Genomic DNA, 20,448 nt, shown 5'->3' on the forward strand with positions numbered 1-20,448 from the left:
AAATGCAAGTGGAGATTCGGAGCGCTAAGAGGGTAATAGTGGAAAAAGGAATGTCTCCAAATATAAACTACACAGAATCATTCTGTGAAACTTCTTTCTGATCTGTGCATTCAGCTAACAGAGTTAAACCATACTTTTGATTGAGCAGATCTGAACACTCTTTCTGTAGAAAATGCAACTGGACATTTGGAGCGCTAAGAGAGTAGTAGTGGAAAAAGGAATATATTCAAATATAAACTACACAGAAGCATTCTGTGAAACTTCTTTCTGATCTGAGCATTCAGCTAACAGAGTTAAACCATACTTTTGATTGAGCAGTTTTGAAACACTCTGTCTGTAGAAAATGCAACTGGACATTCGTAGCGCTAAGCGGGTAATAGTGGAAAAAAGAATATGTTCAAATATAAACTACACAGAAGCATTGTATGAAACTTCTTTCTGTTCTGTGCATTCAATTAACAGAGTTGAACCTTACTTTTGATTGAGCCTTTCTGAAACACTCTTTCTGTAGAAACTGCAATTGGACATTCTCAGCGCTAAGAGGCCTATATTGGGAAAAATAATATCTTCAAATAAAAACTACACAGAAGCATTGTGTGAAACTTATTTCTGATATGTTCATTAAGCTAACAGAGTTAAACCATACTTTTGATTGCGCAGTTCTGAACACTCTTTCTGTAGAAAATGCAAGTGGACATTCGGAGCGCTAAGAGGGTAATAGTGGAAAAAGGAATATATTCAAATATAAACTACACAGTAGCATTCTGTGAAAATTCTTTCTGTTCTGTGCATTCAACTAACAGAGTTGAACCTTACTTTTGATTGAGCCGTTCTGAAACACTCTTTCTGTAGAAACTGCAATTGGACATGCTAAGCGCTAAGAGGCCTACATTGGGAAAAAGAATATCTTCAAATAAAAACTACACAGATGCATTCTGTGAAACTTATTTCTGATCTGTAAATTCAGTTAACAGAGATAAAACATATTTTTGATTGAGCAGTTATGAAACACTCTTTTTGTAGAAAATGCAAGTGGAGATTCGGAGCGCTAAGAGGGTAATAGTGGAAAAAGGAATGTCTTCAAATATAAACTACACAGAATCATTCGGTGAAACTTCTTTCTGATCTGTGCATTCAGCTAAGAGAGTTAAACCATACTTTTGATTGAGCAGATCTGAACACTCTTTCTGTTGAAAATGCAACTGGACATTTGGAGCGCTAAGAGAGTAGTAGTGGAAAAAGGAATATATTCAAATATAAACTACACAGAAGCATTCTGTTAAACTTCTTTCTGATCTGAGCATTCAGCTAACAGAGTTAAACCATACTTTTGATTGAGCAGTTTTGAAACACTCTGTCTGTAGAAAATGCAACTGGACATTCGTAGCGCTAAGTGGGTAATAGTGGAAAAAAGAATATGTTCAAATATAAACTACACAGAAGCATTGTATGAAACTTCTTTCTGTTCTGTGCATTCAACTAACAGAGTTGAACCTTACTTTTGATTGAGCCTTTCTGAAACACTCTTTCTGTAGGAACTGCAATTGGACATTCTGAGCGCTAAGAGGCCTATATTGGGAAAAATAATATCTTCAAATAAAAACTACATAGAAGCATTGTGTGAAACTTATTTCTGATATATTCATTAAGCTAACAGAGTTAAACCATACTTTTGATTGCGCAGTTCTGAACACTCTTTCTGTAGAAAATGCAAGTGGACATTCGGAGCGCTTAGAGGGTAATAGTGGAAAAAGGAATATATTCAAATATAAACTACACAGTAGCATTCTGTGAAAATTCTTTCTGTTCTGTGCATTCAACTAACAGAGTTGAACCTTACTTTTGATTGAGCCGTTCTGAAACACTCTTTCTGTAGAAACTGCAATTGGACATGCTAAGCGCTAAGAGGCCTACATTGGGAAAAAGAATATCTTCAAATAAAAACTACACAGATGCATTCTGTGAAACTTATTTCTGATCTGTAAATTCAGTTAACAGAGATAAAACATATTTTTGATTGAGCAGTTATGAAACACTCTTTTTGTAGAAAATGCAAGTGGAGATTCGGAGCGCTAAGAGGGTAATAGTGGAAAAAGGAATGTCTTCAAATATAAACTACACAGAATCATTCGGTGAAACTTCTTTCTGATCTGTGCATTCAGCTAACAGAGTTAAACCATACTTTTGATTGAGCAGATCTGAACACTCTTTCTGTAGAAAATGCAACTGGACATTTGGAGCGCTAAGAGCGTAGTAGTGGAAAAAGGAATATATTCTAATATAAACTACACAGAAGCATTCTGTGAAACTTCTTTCTGCTCTGAGCATTCAGCTAACAGAGTTAAACCATACTTTTGATTGAGCAGTTTTGAAACACTCTGTCTGTAGAAAATGCAACAGGACATTCGTAGCGCTAAGTGGGTAATAGTGGAAAAAAGAATATGTTCAAATATAAACTACACAGAAGCATTGTATGAAACATCTTTCTGTTCTGTGCATTCAACTAACAGAGTTGAACCTTACTTTTGATTGAGCCGTTCTGAAACACTCTTTCTGTAGAAACTGCAATTGGACATTCTGAGCGCTAAGAGGCCTATATTGGGAAAAAGAATGTCTACAAATAAAAACTACACAGAAGAATTGTGTGAAACTCCTTTCTGTTCTGTTTGTTCAACTAAAAGAGTTGAACCTTAGTTTTGATTGAGCCGTTCTGAAACACTCTTTCTGTAGAAAATGCAAGTGGAGATTCGGAGCGCTAAGAGGGTAATAGTGGAGAAAGGAATGTCTCCAAATATAAACTACACAGAATCATTTTGTGAAACTTCTTTCTGATCTGTGCATTCAGCTAACAGAGTTAAACCATACTTTTGATTGAGCAGATCTGAACACTCTTTCTGTAGAAAATGCAACTGGACTTTTGGAGCGCTAAGAGAGTAGTAGTGGAAAAAGGAATATATTCAAATATAAACTACACAGAAGCATTCTGTGAAACTTCTTTCTGATCTGAGCATTCAGCTAACAGAGTTAAACCATACTTTTGATTGAGCAGTTTTGAAACACTCTGTCTGTAGAAAATGCAACTGGACATTCGTATCGCTAAGTGGGTAATAGTGGAAAAAAGAATATGTTCAAATATAAACTACACAAAAGCATTGTATGAAACTTCTTTCTGTTCTGTGCATTCAACTAACAGAGTTGAACCTTACTTTTGATTGAGCCTTTCTGAAACACTCTTTCTGTAGAAACTGCAATTGGACATTCTCAGCGCTAAGAGGCCTATATTGGGAAAAACAATATCTTCAAATAAAAACTACACAGAAGCATTGTGTGAAACTTATTTCTGATATGTTCATTAAGCTAACAGAGTTAAACCATACTTTTGATTGCGCAGTTCTGAACACTCTTTCTGCAGAAAATGCAAGTGGACATTCGGAGCGCTAAGATGGTAATAGTGGAAAAAGGAATATATTCAAATATAAACTACACAGTAGCATTCTGTTAAAATTCTTTCTGTTCTGTGCATTGAACTAACAGATTTGAACCTTACTTTTGATTGAGCCGTTCTGAAACACTCTTTCTGTAGAAACTGCAATTGGACATGCTAAGCGCTAAGAGGACTACATTGGGAAAAAGAATATCTTCAAATAAAATCTACACAGATGCATTCTGTGAAACTTATTTCTGATCTGTAAATTCAGTTAACAGAGATAAAACATATATTTGACTGAGCAGTTATGAAACACTCTTTTTGTAGAAAATGCAAGTGGAGATTCGGAACGCTAGAGGGTAATAGTGGAAAAAGGAATGTCTTCAAATATAAACTACACAGAATCATTCGGTGAAACTTCTTTCTGATCTGTGCATTCAGCTAACAGAGTTAAACCATACTTTTGATTGAGCAGATCTGAACACTCTTTCTGTAGAAAATGCAACTGGACATTTGGAGCGCTAAGAGCGTAGTAGTGGAAAAAGGAATATATTCTAATATAAACTACACAGAAGCATTCTGTGAAACTTCTTTCTGATCTGAGCATTCAGCTAACAGAGTTAAACCATACTTTTGATTGAGCAGTTTTGAAACACTCTTTCTGCAGAAAATGCAAGTGGACATTCGGAGCGCTAAGAGGGTAATATTGGAAAAAGGAATATATTCAAATATAAACTACACAGTAGCATTCTGTGAAACTTCTTTCTGTTCTGTGCATTCAACTAACAGAGTTGAACCTTACTTTTGATTGAGCCATTCTGAAACACTCTTTCTGTAGAAACTGCAATTGGACATGCTAAGCGCTAAGAGGCCTACATTGGGAAAAAGAATATCTTCAAATAAAAACTACACAGATGCATTCTGTGAAACTTATTTCTGATCTGTAAATTCAGTTAACAGAGATAAAACATATTTTTGATTGAGCAGTTATGGAACACTCTTTTTGTAGAAAATGCAAGTGGAGATTCGGAGCGCTAAGAGGGTAATAGTGGAAAAAGGAATGTCTTCAAATATAAACTACACAGAATCATTCGGTGAAACTTCTTTCTGATCTGTGCATTCAGCTAACAGAGTTAAACCATACTTTTGATTGAGCAGATCTGAACACTCTTTCTGTAGAAAATGCAACTGGACATTTTGAGCGCTAAGAGCGTAGTAGTGGAAAAAGGAATATATTCAAATATAAACTACACAGAAGCATTGTGTGAAACTTCTTTCTGATCTGAGCATTCAGCTAACAGAGTTAAACCATACTTTTGATTGAGCAGTTTTGAAACACTCTGTCTGTAGAAAATGCAACTGGACATTCGTAGCGCTAAGTGGGTAATAGTGGAAAAAAGAATATGTTCAAATATAAACTACACAGAAGCATTGTATGAAACTTCTTTCTGTTCTGTGCATTCAACTAACAGAGTTGAACCTTACTTTTGATTGAGCCGTTCTGAAACACTCTTTCTGTAGAAACTGCAATTGGACATTCTGAGCGCTAAGAGGCCTATATTGGGAAAAAGAATGTCTACAAATAAAAACTACACAGAAGAATTGTGTGAAACTACTTTCTGTTCTGTTTGTTCAACTAAAAGAGTTGAACCTTAGTTTTGATTGAGCCGTTCTGAAACACTCTTTCTGTAGAAAATGCAAGTGGAGATTCAGAGCGCTAAGAGGGTAATAGTGGAAAAAGGAATGTCTCCAAATATAAACTACACAGAATCATTCTGTGAAACTTCTTTCTTATCTGTGCATTCAGCTAACAGAGTTAAACCATACTTTTGATTGAGCAGATCTGAACACTCTTTCTGTAGAAACTGCAATTGGACATTCTGAGCGCTAAGAGGCCTATATTGGGAAAAATAATATCTTCAAATAAAAACTACACAGAAGCATTGTGTGAAACTTATTTCTGATATGTTCATTAAGCTAACAGAGTTAAACCATACTTTTGATTGCGCAGTTCTGAACACTCTTTCTGTAGAAAATGCAAGTGGACATTCGGAGCGCTAAGAGGGTAATAGTGGAAAAAGGAATATATTCAAATATAAACTACACAGTAGCATTCTGTGAAAATTCTTTCTGTTCTGTGCATTCAACTAACAGAGTTGAACCTTACTTTTGATTGAGCCTTTCTGAAACACTCTTTCTGTAGAAACTGCAATTGGACATTCTGAGCGCTAAGAGGCCTATATTGGGAAAAAGAATGTCTACAAATAAAAACTACACAGAAGGATTGTGTGAAACTTCTTTCTGTTCTGTTTGTTCAACTAAAAGAGTTGAACCTTAGTTTTGATTGAGCCGTTCTGAAACACTCTTTCTGTAGAAACTGCAATTGGACATTCTGAGCACTAATAGGCCTATATTGGGAAAAATAATATCTTCAAATAAAAACTACACAGAAGCATTGTGTGAAACTTATTTCTGATATGTTCATTAAGCTAACAGAGATAAACCATACTTTTGATTGCGCAGTTCTGAACACTCTTTCTGTAGAAAATGCAAGTGGACATTCGGAGCGCTAAGAGGGTAATAGTGGAAAAAGGAATATATTCAAATATAAACTACACAGTAGCATTCTGTGAAAATTCTTTCTGTTCTGTGCATTCAACTAACAGAGTTGAACCTTACTTTTGATTGAGCCGTTCTGAAACACTCTTTCTGAAGAAACTGCAATTGGACATGCTAAGCGCTAAGAGGCCTACATTGGGAAAAAGAATATCTTCAAATAAAAACTACACAGATGCATTCTGTGAAACATATTTCTGATCTGTAAATTCAGTTAACAGAGATAAAACATATTTTTGATTGAGCAGTTATGAAACACTCTTTTTGTAGAAAATGCAAGTGGAGATTCGGAGCGCTAAGAGGGTAATAGTGGAAAAAGGAATGTCTTCAAATATAAACTACACAGAATCATTCGGTGAAACTTCTTTCTGATCTGTGCATTCAGCTAACAGAGTTTAACCATACTTTTGATTGAGCAGATCTGAACACTCTTTCTGTAGAAAATGCAACTGGACTTTTGGAGCGCTAAGAGAGTAGTAGTGGAAAAAGGAATATATTCAAATATAAACTACACAGAAGCATTCTGTGAAACTTCTTTCTGATCTGAGCATTCATCTAACAGAGTTAAACCATACTTTTGATTGAGCAGTTTTGAAACACTCTGTCTGTAGAAAATGCAACTGGACATTCGTAGCGCTAAGTGGGTAATAGTGGAAAAAAGAATATGTTCAAATATAAACTACACAGAAGCATTGTATGAAACTTCTTTCTGTTCTGTGCATTCAACTAACAGAGTTGAACCTTACTTTTGATTGAGCCTTTCTGAAACACTCTTTCTGTAGAAACTGCAATTGGAGATTCTGAGCGCTAAGAGGCCTATATTGGGAAAAATAATATCTTCAAATAAAAACTACACAGAAGCATTGTGTGAAACTTATTTCTGATATGTTCATTAAGCTAACAGAGTTAAACCATACTTTTGATTGCGCAGTTCTGAACACTCTTTCTGTAGAAAATGCAAGTGGACATTCGGAGCGCTAAGAGGGTAATATTGGAAAAAGGAATATATTCAAATATAAACTACACAGTAGCATTCTGTGAAAATTCTTTCTGTTCTGTGCATTCAACTAACAGAGTTGAACCTTACTTTTGATTGAGCCGTTCTGAAACACTCTTTCTGTAGGAACTGCAATTGGACATGCTAAGCGCTAAGAGGCCTACATTGGGAAAAAAGTATCTTCAAATAAAAACTACACAGATGCATTCTGTGAAACTTATTTCTGATCTGTAAATTCAGTTAACAGAGATAAAACATATTTTTGATTGAGCAGTTATGAAACACTCTTTTTGTAGATAATGCAAGTGGAGATTCGGAGCGCTAAGTGGGTAATAGTGGAAAAAGGAATGTCTTCAAATATAAACTACACAGAATCATTCGGTGAAACTTCTTTCTGATCTGTGCATTCAGCTAACAGAGTTAAACCATACTTTTGATTGAGCAGATGTGAACACTCTTTCTGTAGAAAATGCAACTGGACATTTGGAGCGCTAAGAGCGTAGTAGTGGAAAAAGGAATATATTCAAATATAAACTACACAGAAGCATTCTGTGAAACTTCTTTCTGATCTGAGCATTCAGCTAACAGAGTTAAACCATACTTTTGATTGAGCAGTTTTGAAACACTCTGTCTGTAGAAAATGCAACTGGACATTCGTAGCGCTAAGTGGGTAATAGTGGAAAAAAGAATATGTTCAAATATAAACTACACAGAAGCATTGTATGAAATTTCTTTCTGTTCTGTGCATTCAACTAACAGAGTTGAACCTTACTTTTGATTGAGCCGTTCTGAAACACTCTTTCTGTAGAAACTGCAATTGGACATTCTGAGCGCTAAGAGGCCTATATTGGGAAAAAGAATGTCTACAAATAAAAACTACACAGAAGGATTGTGTGAAACTTCTTTCTGTTCTGTTTGTTCAACTAAAAGAGTTGAACCTTTGTTTTGATTGAGGCGCTCTGAAACACTCTTTCTGTAGAAAATGCAAGTGGAGATTCGGAGCGCTAAGAGGGTAATAGTGGAGAAAGGAATGTCTCCAAATATAAACTACACAGAATCATTTTGTGAAACTTCTTTCTGATCTGTGCATTCAGCTAACAGAGTTAAACCATACTTTTGATTGAGCAGATCTGAACACTCTTTCTGTAGAAAATGCAACTGGACTTTTGGAGCGCTAAGAGAGTAGTAGTGGAAAAAGGAATATATTCAAATATAAACTACACAGAAGCATTCTGTGAAACTCATTTCTGATCTGAGCATTCAGCTAACAGAGTTAAACCATACTTTTGATTGAGCAGTTTTGAAACACTCTGTCTGTAGAAAATGCAACTGGACATTCGTAGCGCTAAGTGGGTAATAGTGGAAAAAAGAATATATTCAAATATAAACTACACAGAAGCATTGTATGAAACTTCTTTCTGTTCTGTGCATTCAACTAACAGAGTTGAACCTTACTTTTGATTGAGCCTTTCTGAAACACTCTTTCTGTAGAAACTGCAATTGGACATTCTGAGCGCTAAGAGGCCTATATTGGGAAAAATAATATCTTCAAATAAAAACTACACAGAAGCATTGTGTGAAACTTATTTCTGATATGTTCATTAAGCTAACAGAGTTAAACCATACTTTTGATTGCGCAGTTCTGAACACTCTTTCTGTAGAAAATGCAAGTGGACATTCGGAGCGCTAAGAGGGTAATAGTGGAAAAAGGAATATATTCAAATATAAACTACACAGTAGCATTCTGTGAAAATTCTTTCTGTTCTGTGCATTCAACTAACAGAGTTGAACCTTACTTTTGATTGAGCCGTTCTGAAACACTCTTTCTGTAGAAACTGCAATTGGACATGCTAAGCGCTAGGAGGCCTACATTGGGAAAAAAATATCTTCAAATAAAAACTACACAGATGCATTCTGTGAAAATTATTTCTGATCTGTAAATTCAGTTAACAGAGATAAAACATATTTTTGATTGAGCAGTTATGAAACACTCTTTTTGAAGAAAATGCAAGTGGAGATTCGGAGCGCTAAGTGGGTAATAGTGGAAAAAGGAATGTCTTCAAATATAAACTACACAGAATCATTCGGTGAAACTTCTTTCTGATCTGTGCATTCAGCCAACAGAGTTAAACCATACTTCTGATTGAGCAGATCTGAACACTCTTTCTGTAGAAAATGCAACTGGACATTTGGAGCGCTAAGAGAGTAGTAGTGGAAAAAGGAATATATTCAAATATAAACTACACAGAAGCATTCTGTGAAACTTCTTTCTGATCTGAGCATTCAGCTAACAGAGTTAAACCATACTTTTGATTGAGCAGTTTTGAAACACTCTGTCTGTAGAAAATGCAACTGGACATTCGTAGCGCTAAGTGGGTAATAGTGGAAAAAAGAATATGTTCAAATATAAACTACACAGAAGCATTGTATGAAACTTCTTTCTGTTCTGTGCATTCAACTAACAGAGTTGAACCTTACTTTTGATTGAGCCGTTCTGAAACACTCTTTCTGTAGAAACTGCAATTGGACATTCTCAGCACTAAGAGGCCTATATTGGGAAAAATAATATCTTCAAATAAAAACTACACAGAAGCATTGTGTGAAACTTATTTCTGATATGTTCATTAAGCTAACAGAGTTAAACCATACTTTTGATTGCGCAGTTCTGAACACTCTTTCTGTAGAAAATGCAAGTGGACATTCGGAGCGCTAAGAGGGTAATAGTGGAAAAAGGAATATATTCAAATATAAACTACACAGTAGCATTCTGTGAAAATTCTTTCTGTTCTGTGCATTCAACTAACAGAGTTGAACCTTACTTTTGATTGAGCCGTTCGGAAACACTCTTTCTGTAGAAACTGCAATTGGACATGCTAAGCGCTAAGAGGCCTACATTGGGAAAAAGAATATCTTCAAATAAAAACTACACAGATGCATTCTGTGAAACATATTTCTGATCTGTAAATTCAGTTAACAGAGATAAAACCTATTTTTGATTGAGCAGTTATGAAACACTCTTTTTGTAGAAAATGCAAGTGGAGATTCGGAGCGCTAAGAGGGTAATAGTGGAAAAAGGAATGTCTTCAAATATAAACTACACAGAATCATTCGGTGAAACTTCTTTCTGATCTGTGCATTCAGCTAACAGAGTTAAACCATACTTTTGATTGAGCAGATCTGAACACTCTTTCTGTAGAAAATGCAACTGGACATTTGGAGCGCTAAGAGCGTAGTAGTGGAAAAAGGAATATATTCAAATATAAACTACACAGAAGCATTCTGTGAAACTTCTTTCTGATCTGAGCATTCAGCTAACAGAGTTAAACCATACTTTTGATTGAGCAGTTTTGAAACACTCTGTCTGTAGAAAATGCAACTGGACATTCGTAGAGCTAAGTGGGTAATAGTGGAAAAAAGAATATGTTCAAATATAAACTACACAGAAGCATTGTATGAAATTTCTTTCTGTTCTGTGCATTCAACTAACAGAGTTGAACCTTACTTTTGATTGAACCGTTCTGAAACACTCTTTCTGTAGAAACTGCAATTGGACATTCTGAGCGCTAAGAGGCCTATATTGGGAAAAAGAATGTCTACAAATAAAAACTACACAGAAGAATTGTGTGAAACTTCTTTCTGTTCTGTTTGTTCAACTAAAAGAGTTGAACCTTAGTTTTGATTGAGCCGTTCTGAAACACTCTTTTTGTAGAAAATGCAAGTGGAGATTCGGAGCGCTAAGAGAGTAATAGTGGAGAAAGGAATATCTCCAAATATAAACTACACAGAATCATTCTGTGAAATTTCTTTCTGATCTGTGCATTCAGCTAACAGAGTTAAACCATACTTTTGATTGAGCAGATCTGAACACTCTTTCTGTAGAAAATGCAACTGGACTTTTGGAGTGCTATGAGAGTAGTAGTGGAAAAAGGAATATATTCAAATATAAACTACACAGAAGCATTCTGTGAAACTTCTTTCTGATCTGAGCATTCAGCTAACAGAGTTAAACCATACTTTTGATTGAGCAGTTTTGAAACACTCTGTCTGTAGAAAATGCAACTGGACATTCGTAGCGCTAAGTGGGTAATAGTGGAAAAAAGAATATGTTCAAATATAAACTACACAGAAGCATTGTATGAAACTTCTTTCTGTTCTGTGCATTCAACTAACAGAGTTGAACCTTACTTTTTATTGAGCCTTTCTGAAAAACTCTTTCTGTAGAAACTGCAATTGGACATTCTGAGCGCTAAGAGGCCTATATTGGGAAAAATAATATCTTCAAATAAAAACTACACAGAAGCATTGTGTGAAACTTATTTCTGATATGTTCATTAAGCTAACAGAGTTAAACCATACTTTTGATTGCGCAGTTCTGAACACTCTTTCTGTAGAAAATGCAAGTGGACATTCGGAGCGCTAAGAGGGTTATAGTGGAAAAAGGAATATATTCAAATATAAACTACACAGTAGCATTCTGTGAAAATTCTTTCTGTTCTGTGCATTCAACTAACAGAGTTGAGCCTTACTTTTGATTGAGCCGTTCTGAAACACTCTTTCTGTAGAAACTGCAATTGGACATGCTAAGCGCTAAGAGGCCTACATTGGGAAAAAGAATATCTTCAAATAAAAACTACACAGATGCATTCTGTGAAACTTATTTCTGATCTGTAAATTCAGTTAACAGAGATAAAACATATTTTTGATTGAGCAGTTATGAAACACTCTTTTTGTAGAAAATGCAAGTGGAGATTCGGAGCGCTAAGTGGGTAATAGTGGAAAAAGGAATGTCTTCAAATATAAACTACACAGAATCATTCGGTGAAACTTCTTTCTGATCTGTGCATTCAGCCAACACAGTTAAACCATACTTCTGATTGAGCAGATCTGAACACTCTTTCTGTAGAAAATGCAACTGGACATTTGGAGCGCTAAGAGAGTAGTAGTGGAAAAAGGAATATATTCAAATATAAACTACACAGAAGCATTCTGTGAAACTTCTTTCTGATCTGAGCATTCAGCTAACAGAGTTAAACCATACTTTTGATTGAGCAGTTTTGAAACACTCTGTCTGTAGAAAATGCAACTGGACATTCGTAGCGCTAAGTGGGTAATAGTGGAAAAAAGAATATGTTCAAATATAAACTACACAGAAGCATTGTATGAAATTTCTTTCTGTTCTGTGCATTCAACTAACAGAGTTGAACCTTACTTTTGATTGAGCCGTTCTGAAACACTCTTTCTGTAGAAACTGCAATTGGACATTCTGAGCACTAAGAGGCCTATATTGGGAAAAATAATATCTTCAAATAAAAACTACACAGAAGCATTGTGTGAAACTTATTTCTGATATGTTCATTAAGCTAACAGAGTTAAACCATACTTTTGATTGCGCAGTTCTGAACACTCTTTCTGTAGAAAATGCAAGTGGACATTCGGAGCGCTAAGAGGGTAATAGTGGAAAAAGGAATATATTCAAATATAAACTACACAGTAGCATTCTGTGAAAATTCTTTCTGTTCTGTGCATTCAACTAACAGAGTTGAACCTTACTTTTGATTGAGCCGTTCTGAAACACTCTTTCTGTAGAAACTGCAATTGGACATGCTAAGCGCTAAGAGGCCTACATTGGGAAAAAGAATATCTTCAAATAAAAACTACACAGATGCATTCTGTGAAACATATTTCTGATCTGTAAATTCAGTTAACAGAGATAAAACCTATTTTTGATTGAGCAGTTATGAAACACTCTTTTTGTAGAAAATGCAAGTGGAGATTCGGAGCGCTAAGAGGGTAATAGTGGAAAAAGTAATGTCTTCAAATATAAACTACACAGAATCATTCGGTGAAACTTCTTTCTGATCTGTGCATTCAGCTAACAGAGTTAAACCATACTTTTGATTGAGCAGATCTGAACACTCTTTCTGTAGAAAATGCAACTGGACATTTGGAGCGCTAAGAGCGTAGTAGTGGAAAAAGGAATATATTCAAATATAAACTACACAGAAGCATTCTGTGAAACTTCTTTCTGATCTGAGCATTCAGCTAACAGAGTTAAACCATACTTTTGTGAGCAGTTTTGAAACACTCTGTCTGTAGAAAATGCAACTGGACATTCGTAGCGCTAAGTGGGTAATAGTGGAAAAAAGAATATGTTCAAATATAAACTACACAGAAGCATTGTATGAAATTTCTTTCTGTTCTGTGCATTCAACTAACAGATTTGAACCTTACTTTTGATGAACCGTTCTGAAACACTCTTTCTGTAGAAACTGCAATTGGACATTCTGAGCGCTAAGAGGCCTATATTGGGAAAAAGAATGTCTACAAATAAAAACTACACAGAAGAATTGTGTGAAACTTCTTTCTGTTCTGTTTGTTCAACTAAAAGAGTTGAACCTTAGTTTTGATTGAGCCGTTCTGAAACACTCTTTCTGTAGAAAATGCAAGTGGAGATTCGGAGCGCTAAGAGGGTAATAGTGGAGAAAGGAATATCTCCAAATATAAACTACACAGAATCATTCTGTGAAATTTCTTTCTGATCTGTGCATTCAGCTAACAGAGTTAAAACATACTTTTGATTGAGCAGATCTGAACACTCTTTCTGTAGAAAATGCAACGGGACTTTTGGAGCGCTAAGAGAGTAGTAGTGGAAAAAGGAATATATTCAAATATAAACTGCACAGAAGCATTCTGTGAAACTTCTTTCTCATCTGAGCATTCAGCTAACAGAGTTAAACCATACTTTTGATTGAGCAGTTTTGAAACACTCTGTCTGTAGAAAATGCAACTGGACATTCGTAGCGCTAAGTGGGTAATAGTGGAAAAAAGAATATGTTCAAATATAAACTACACAGAAGCATTGTATGAAACTTTTTTCAGTTCTGTGCATTCAACTAACAGAGTTGAACCTTACTTTTGATTGAGCCTTTCTGAAAAACTCTTTCTGTAGAAACTGCAATTGGACATTCTGAGCGCTAAGAGGCCTATATTGGGAAAAATAATATCTTCAAATAAAAACTACACAGAAGCATTGTGTGAAACTTATTTCTGATATGTTCATTAAGCTAACAGAGTTAAACCATACTTTTGATTGCACAGTTCTGAACACTCTTTCTGTAGAAAATGCAAGCGGACATTCGGAGCGCTAAGAGGGTAATAGTGGAAAAAGGAATATATTCAAATATAAACTACACAGTAGCATTCTGTGAAAATTCTTTCTGTTCTGTGCATTCAACTAACAGAGTTGAGCCTTACTTTTGATTGAGCCGTTCTGAAACACTCTTTCTGTAGAAACTGCAATTGGACATGCTAAGCGCTAAGAGGCCTACATTGGGAAAAAGAATATCTTCAAATAAAAACTACACAGATGCATTCTGTGAAACTTATTTCTGATCTGTAAATTCAGTTAACAGAGATAAAACATATTTTTGATTGAGCAGTTATGAAACACTCTTTTTGTAGAAAATGCAAGTGGAGATTCGGAGCGCTAAGAGGGTAATAGTGGAAAAAGGAATGTCTTCAAATATAAACTACACAGAATCATTCGGTGAAACTTCTTTCTGATCTGTGCATTCAGCTAACAGAGTTAAACCATACTTCAGATTGAGCAGATCTGAACACTCTTTCTGTAGAAAATGCAACTGGACATTTGGAGCGCTAAGAGCGTAGTAGTGGAAAAAGGAATATATTCAAATATAAACTACACAGAAGCATTCTGTGAAACTTCTTTCTGATCTGAGCATTCAGCTAACAGAGTTAAACAATACTTTTGATTGAGCAGTTTTGAAACACTCTGTCTGTAGAAAATGCAACTGGACATTCGTAGCGCTAAGTGGGTAGTAGTGGAAAAAAGAATATGTTCAAATATAAACTACACAGAAGCATTCTATGAAACTTCTTTCTGTTCTGTGCATTCAACTAACAGAGTTGAACCTTAATTTTGATTGAGCCGTTCTGAAACACTCTTTCTGTAGAAACTGCAATTGGACCTTCTGAGCACTAAGAGGCCTATATTGGGAAAAATAATATCTTCAAATAAAAACTACACAGAAGCATTGTGTGAAACTTATTTCTGATATGTTCATTAAGCTAACAGAGTTAAACCATACTTTTGATTGCGCAGTTCTGAACACTCTTTCTGTAGAAAATGCAAGTGGACATTCGGAGCGCTAAGAGGGTAATAGTGGAAAAAGGAATATATTCAAATATAAACTACACAGTAGCATTCTGTGAAAATTCTTTCTGTTCTGTGCATTCAACTAACAGAGTTGAACCTTACTTTTGATTGAGCCGTTCTGAAACACTCTTTCTGTAGAAACTGCAATTGGACATGCTAAGCGCTAAGAGGCCTACATTGGGAAAAAGAATCTCTTCAAATAAAAACTACACAGATGCATTCTGTGAAACTTATTTCTGATCTGTAAATTCAGTTAACAGAGATAAAACATATTTTTGATTGAGCAGTTATGAAACACTCTTTTTGTAGAAAATGCAAGTGGAGATTCGGAGCGCTAAGAGGGTAATAGTGGAAAAAGGAATGTCTTCAAATAAAAACTACACAGAATCATTCGGTGAAACTTCTTTCTGATCTGTGCATTCAGCTAACAGAGTTAAACCATACTTTTGATTGAGCAGATCTGAACACTCTTTCTGTAGAAAATGCAACTGGACATTTGGAGCGCTAAGAGCGTAGTAGTGGAAAAAGGAATATATTCAAATATAAACTACACAGAAGCATTCTGTGAAACTTCTTTCTGATCTGAGCATTCAGCTAACAGAGTTAAACCATACTTTTGATTGAGCAGTTTTGAAACACTCTGTCTGTAGAAAATGCAACTGGACATTCGTAGCGCTAAGTGGGTAATAGTGGAAAAAAGAATATATTCAAATATAAACTACACAGAAGCATTGTATGAAATTTCTTTCTGTTCTGTGCATTCAACTAACAGAGTTGAACCTTACTTTTGATTGAGCCGTTCTGAAACACTCTTTCTGTAGAAACTGCAATTGGACATTCTGAGCGCTAAGAGGCCTATATTGGGAAAAAGAATGTCTACAAATAAAAACTACACAGAAGAATTGTGTGAAACTTCTTTCTGTTCTGTTTGTTCAACTAAAAGTGTTGAACCTTAGTTTTGATTGAGCCGTTCTGAAACTCTCTTTCTGTAGAAAATGCAAGTGGAGATTCGGAGCGCTAAGAGGGTAATAGTGGAAAAAGGAATGTCTCCAAATATAAACTACACAGAATCATTCTGTGAAACTTCTTTCTGATCTGTGCATTCAGCTAACAGGGTTAAACCATACTTTTGATTGAGCAGATCTGAACACTCTTTCTGTAGAAAATGCAACTGGACATTTGGAGCGCTAAGAGAGTAGTAGTGGAAAAAGGAATATATTCAAATATAAACTACACAGAAGCATTCTGTGAAACTTCTTTCTGATCTGAGCATTCATCTAACAGAGTTAAACCATACTTTTGATTGAGCAGTTTTGAAACACTCTGTCTGTAGAAAATGCAACTGGACATTCGTAGCGCTAAATGGGTAATAGTGGAAAAAAGAATTTGTTCAAATATAGACTACACAGAAGCATTGTATGAAACTTCTTTCTGTTCTGTGCATTCAACTAACAGAGTTGAACCTTACTTTTGATTGAGCCGTTCTGAAACACTCTTTCTGTAGAAACTGCAATTGGACATTCTGAGCACTAAGAGGCCTATATTGGGAAAAATAATATCTTCAAATAAAAACTACACAGATGCATTCTGTGAAACATATTTCTGATCTGTAAATTCAGTTAACAGAGATAAAACCTATTTTTGATTGAGCAGTTATGAAACACTCTTTTTGTAGAAAATGCAAGTGGAGATTCGGAGCGCTAAGAGGGTAATAGTGGAAAAAGGAATGTCTCCAAATATAAACTACACAGAATCATTCTGTGAAACTTCTTTCTGATCTGTGCATTCAGCTAACAGGGTTAAACCATACTTTTGATTGAGCAGATCTGAACACTCTTTCTGTAGAAAATGCAACTGGACATTTGGAGCGCTAAGAGAGTAGTAGTGGAAAAAGGAATATATTCAAATATAAACTACACAGAAGCATTCTGTGAAACTTCTTTCTGATCTGAGCATTCATCTAACAGAGTTAAACCATACTTTTGATTGAGCAGTTTTGAAACACTCTGTCTGTAGAAAATGCAACTGGACATTCGTAGCGCTAAATGGGTAATAGTGGAAAAAAGAATTTGTTCAAATATAGACTACACAGAAGCATTGTATGAAACTTCTTTCTGTTCTGTGCATTCAACTAACAGAGTTGAACCTTAATTTTGATTGAGCCGTTCTGAAACACTCTTTCTGTAGAAACTGCAATTGGACCTTCTGAGCACTAAGAGGCCTATATTGGGAAAAATAATATCTTCAAATAAAAACTACACAGAAGCATTGTGTGAAACTTATTTCTGATATGTTCATTAAGCTAACAGAGTTAAACCATACTTTTGATTGCGCAGTTCTGAACACTCTTTCTGTAGAAAATGCAAGTGGACATTCGGAGCGCTAAGAGGGTAATAGTGGAAAAAGGAATATATTCAAATATAAACTACACAGTAGCATTCTGTGAAAATTCTTTCTGTTCTGTGCATTCAACTAACAGAGTTGAACCTTACCTTTGATTGAGCCGTTCTGAAACACTCTTTCTGTAGAAACTGCAATTGGAGATGCTAAGCGCTAAGAGGCCTACATTGGGAAAAAGAATATCTTCAAATAAAAACTACACAGATGCATTCTGTGAAACTTATTTCTGATCTGTAAATTCAGTTAACAGAGATAAAACATATTTTTGATTGAGCAGTTATGAAACACTCTTTTTGTAGAAAATGCAAGTGGAGATTCCGAGCGCTAAGAGGGTAATAGTGGAAAAAGGAATGTCTTCTAATAAAAACTACACAGAATCATTCGGTGAAACTTCTTTCTGATCTGTGCATTTAGCTAACAGAGTTAAACCATACTTTTGATTGAGCAGATCTGAACACTCTTTCTGTAGAAAATGCAACTGGACATTTGGAGCGCTAAGAGCGTAGTAGTGGAAAAAGGAATATATTCAAATATAAACTACACAGAAGCATTCTGTGAAACTTCTTTCTGATCTGAGCATTCAGCTAACAGAGTTAAACCATACTTTTGATTGAGCAGTTTTGAAACACTCTGTCTGTAGAAAATGCAACTGGACATTCGTAGCGCTAAGTGGGTAATAGTGGAAAAAAGAATATATTCAAATATAAACTACACAGAAGCATTGTATGAAATTTCTTTCTGTTCTGTGTATTCAACTAACAGAGTTGAACCTTACTTTTGATTGAGCCGTTCTGAAACACTCTTTCTGTAGAAACTGCAATTGGACATTCTGAGCGCTAAGAGGCCTATATTGGGAAAAAGAATGTCTACAAATAAAAACTACACAGAAGAATTGTGTGAAACTTCTTTCTGTTCTGTTTGTTCAACTAAAAGAGTTGAACCTTAGTTTTGATTGAGCCGTTCTGAAACACTCTTTCTGTAGAAAATGCAAGTGGAGATTCGGAGCGCTAAGAGGGTAATAGTGGAGAAAGGAATATCTCCAAATATAAACTACACAGAATCATTCTGTGAAATTTCTTTCTGATCTGTGCATTCAGCTAACAGAGTTAAAACATACTTTTGATTGAGCAGATCTGAACACTCTTTCTGTAGAAAATGCAACGGGACTTTTGGAGCGCTAAGAGAGTAGTAGTGGAAAAAGGAATATATTCAAATATAAACTACACAGAAGCATTCTGTGAAACTTCTTTCTGATCTGAGCATTCAGCTAACAGAGTTAAACCATACTTTTGATTGAGCAGTTTTGAAACACTCTGTCTGTAGAAAATGCAACTGGACATTCGTAGCGCTAAGTGGGTAATAGTGGAAAAAAGAATATGTTCAAATATAAACTACACAGAAGCATTGTATGAAACTTCTTTCTATTCTGTGCATTCAACTAACAGAGTTGAACCTTACTTTTGATGGAGCCTTTCTGAAAAACTCTTTCTGTAGAAACTGCAATTGGACATTCTGAGCGCTAAGAGGCCTATATTGGGAAAAATAATATCTTCAAATAAAAACTACACAGAAGCATTGTGTGAAACTTATTTCTGATATGTTCATTAAGCTAACAGAGTTAAACCATACTTTTGATTGCGCAGTTCTGAACACTCTTTCTGTAGAAAATGCAAGCGGACATTCGGAGCGCTAAGAGGGTAATAGTGGAAAAAGGAATATATTCAAATATAAACTACACAGTAGCATTCTGTGAAAATTCTTTCTGTTCTGTGCATTCAACTAACAGAGTTGAGCCTTACTTTTGATTGAGCCGTTCTGAAACACTCTTTCTGTAGAAACTGCAATTGGACATGCTAAGCGCTAAGAGGCCTACATTGGGAAAAAGAATATCTTCAAATAAAAACTACACAGATGCATTCTGTGAAACTTATTTCTGATCTGTAAATTCAGTTAGCAGAGATAAAACATATTTTTGATTGAGCAGTTATGAAACACTCTTTTTGTAGAAAATGCAAGTGGAGATTCGGAGCGCTAAGAGGGTAATAGTGGAAAAAGGAATGTCTTCAAATATAAACTACACAGAATCATTCGGTGAAACTTCTTTCTGATCTGTGCATTCAGCTAACAGAGTTAAACCATACTTTTGATTGAGCAGATCTGAACACTCTTTCTGTAGAAAATGCAACTGGACATTTGGAGCGCTAAGAGGGTAGTAGTGGAAAAAGGAATATATTCAAATATAAACTACACAGAAGCATTCTGTGAAACTTCTTTCTGATCTGAGCATTCAGCTAACAGAGTTAAACCATACTTTTGATTGAGCAGTTTTGAAACACTCTGTCTGTACAAAATGCAACTGGACATTCGTAGCGCTAAGTGGGTAGTAGTGGAAAAAAGAATATGTTCAAATATAAACTACACAGAAGCATTCTATGAAACTTCTTTCTGTTCTGTGCATTCAACTAACAGAGTTGAACCTTAATTTTGATTGAGCCGTTCTGAAACACTCTTTCTGTAGAAACTGCAATTGGACCTTCTGAGCACTAAGAGGCCTATATTGGGAAAAATAATATCTTCAAATAAAAACTACACAGAAGCATTGTGTGAAACTTATTTCTGATATGTTCATTAAGCTAACAGAGTTAAACCATACTTTTGATTGCGCAGTTCTGAACACTCTTTCTGTAGAAAATGCAAGTGGACATTCGGAGCGCTAAGAGGGTAATAGTGGAAAAAGGAATATATTCAAATATAAACTACACAGTAGCATTCTGTGAAAATTCTTTCTGTTCTGTGCATTCAACTAACAGAGTTGAACCTTACTTTTGATTG

The sequence above is a fragment of the Symphalangus syndactylus genome, chromosome 14 (assembly GCF_028878055.3).
Source record: "Symphalangus syndactylus isolate Jambi chromosome 14, NHGRI_mSymSyn1-v2.1_pri, whole genome shotgun sequence".
Lineage (NCBI taxonomy): Eukaryota > Metazoa > Chordata > Mammalia > Primates > Hylobatidae > Symphalangus > Symphalangus syndactylus.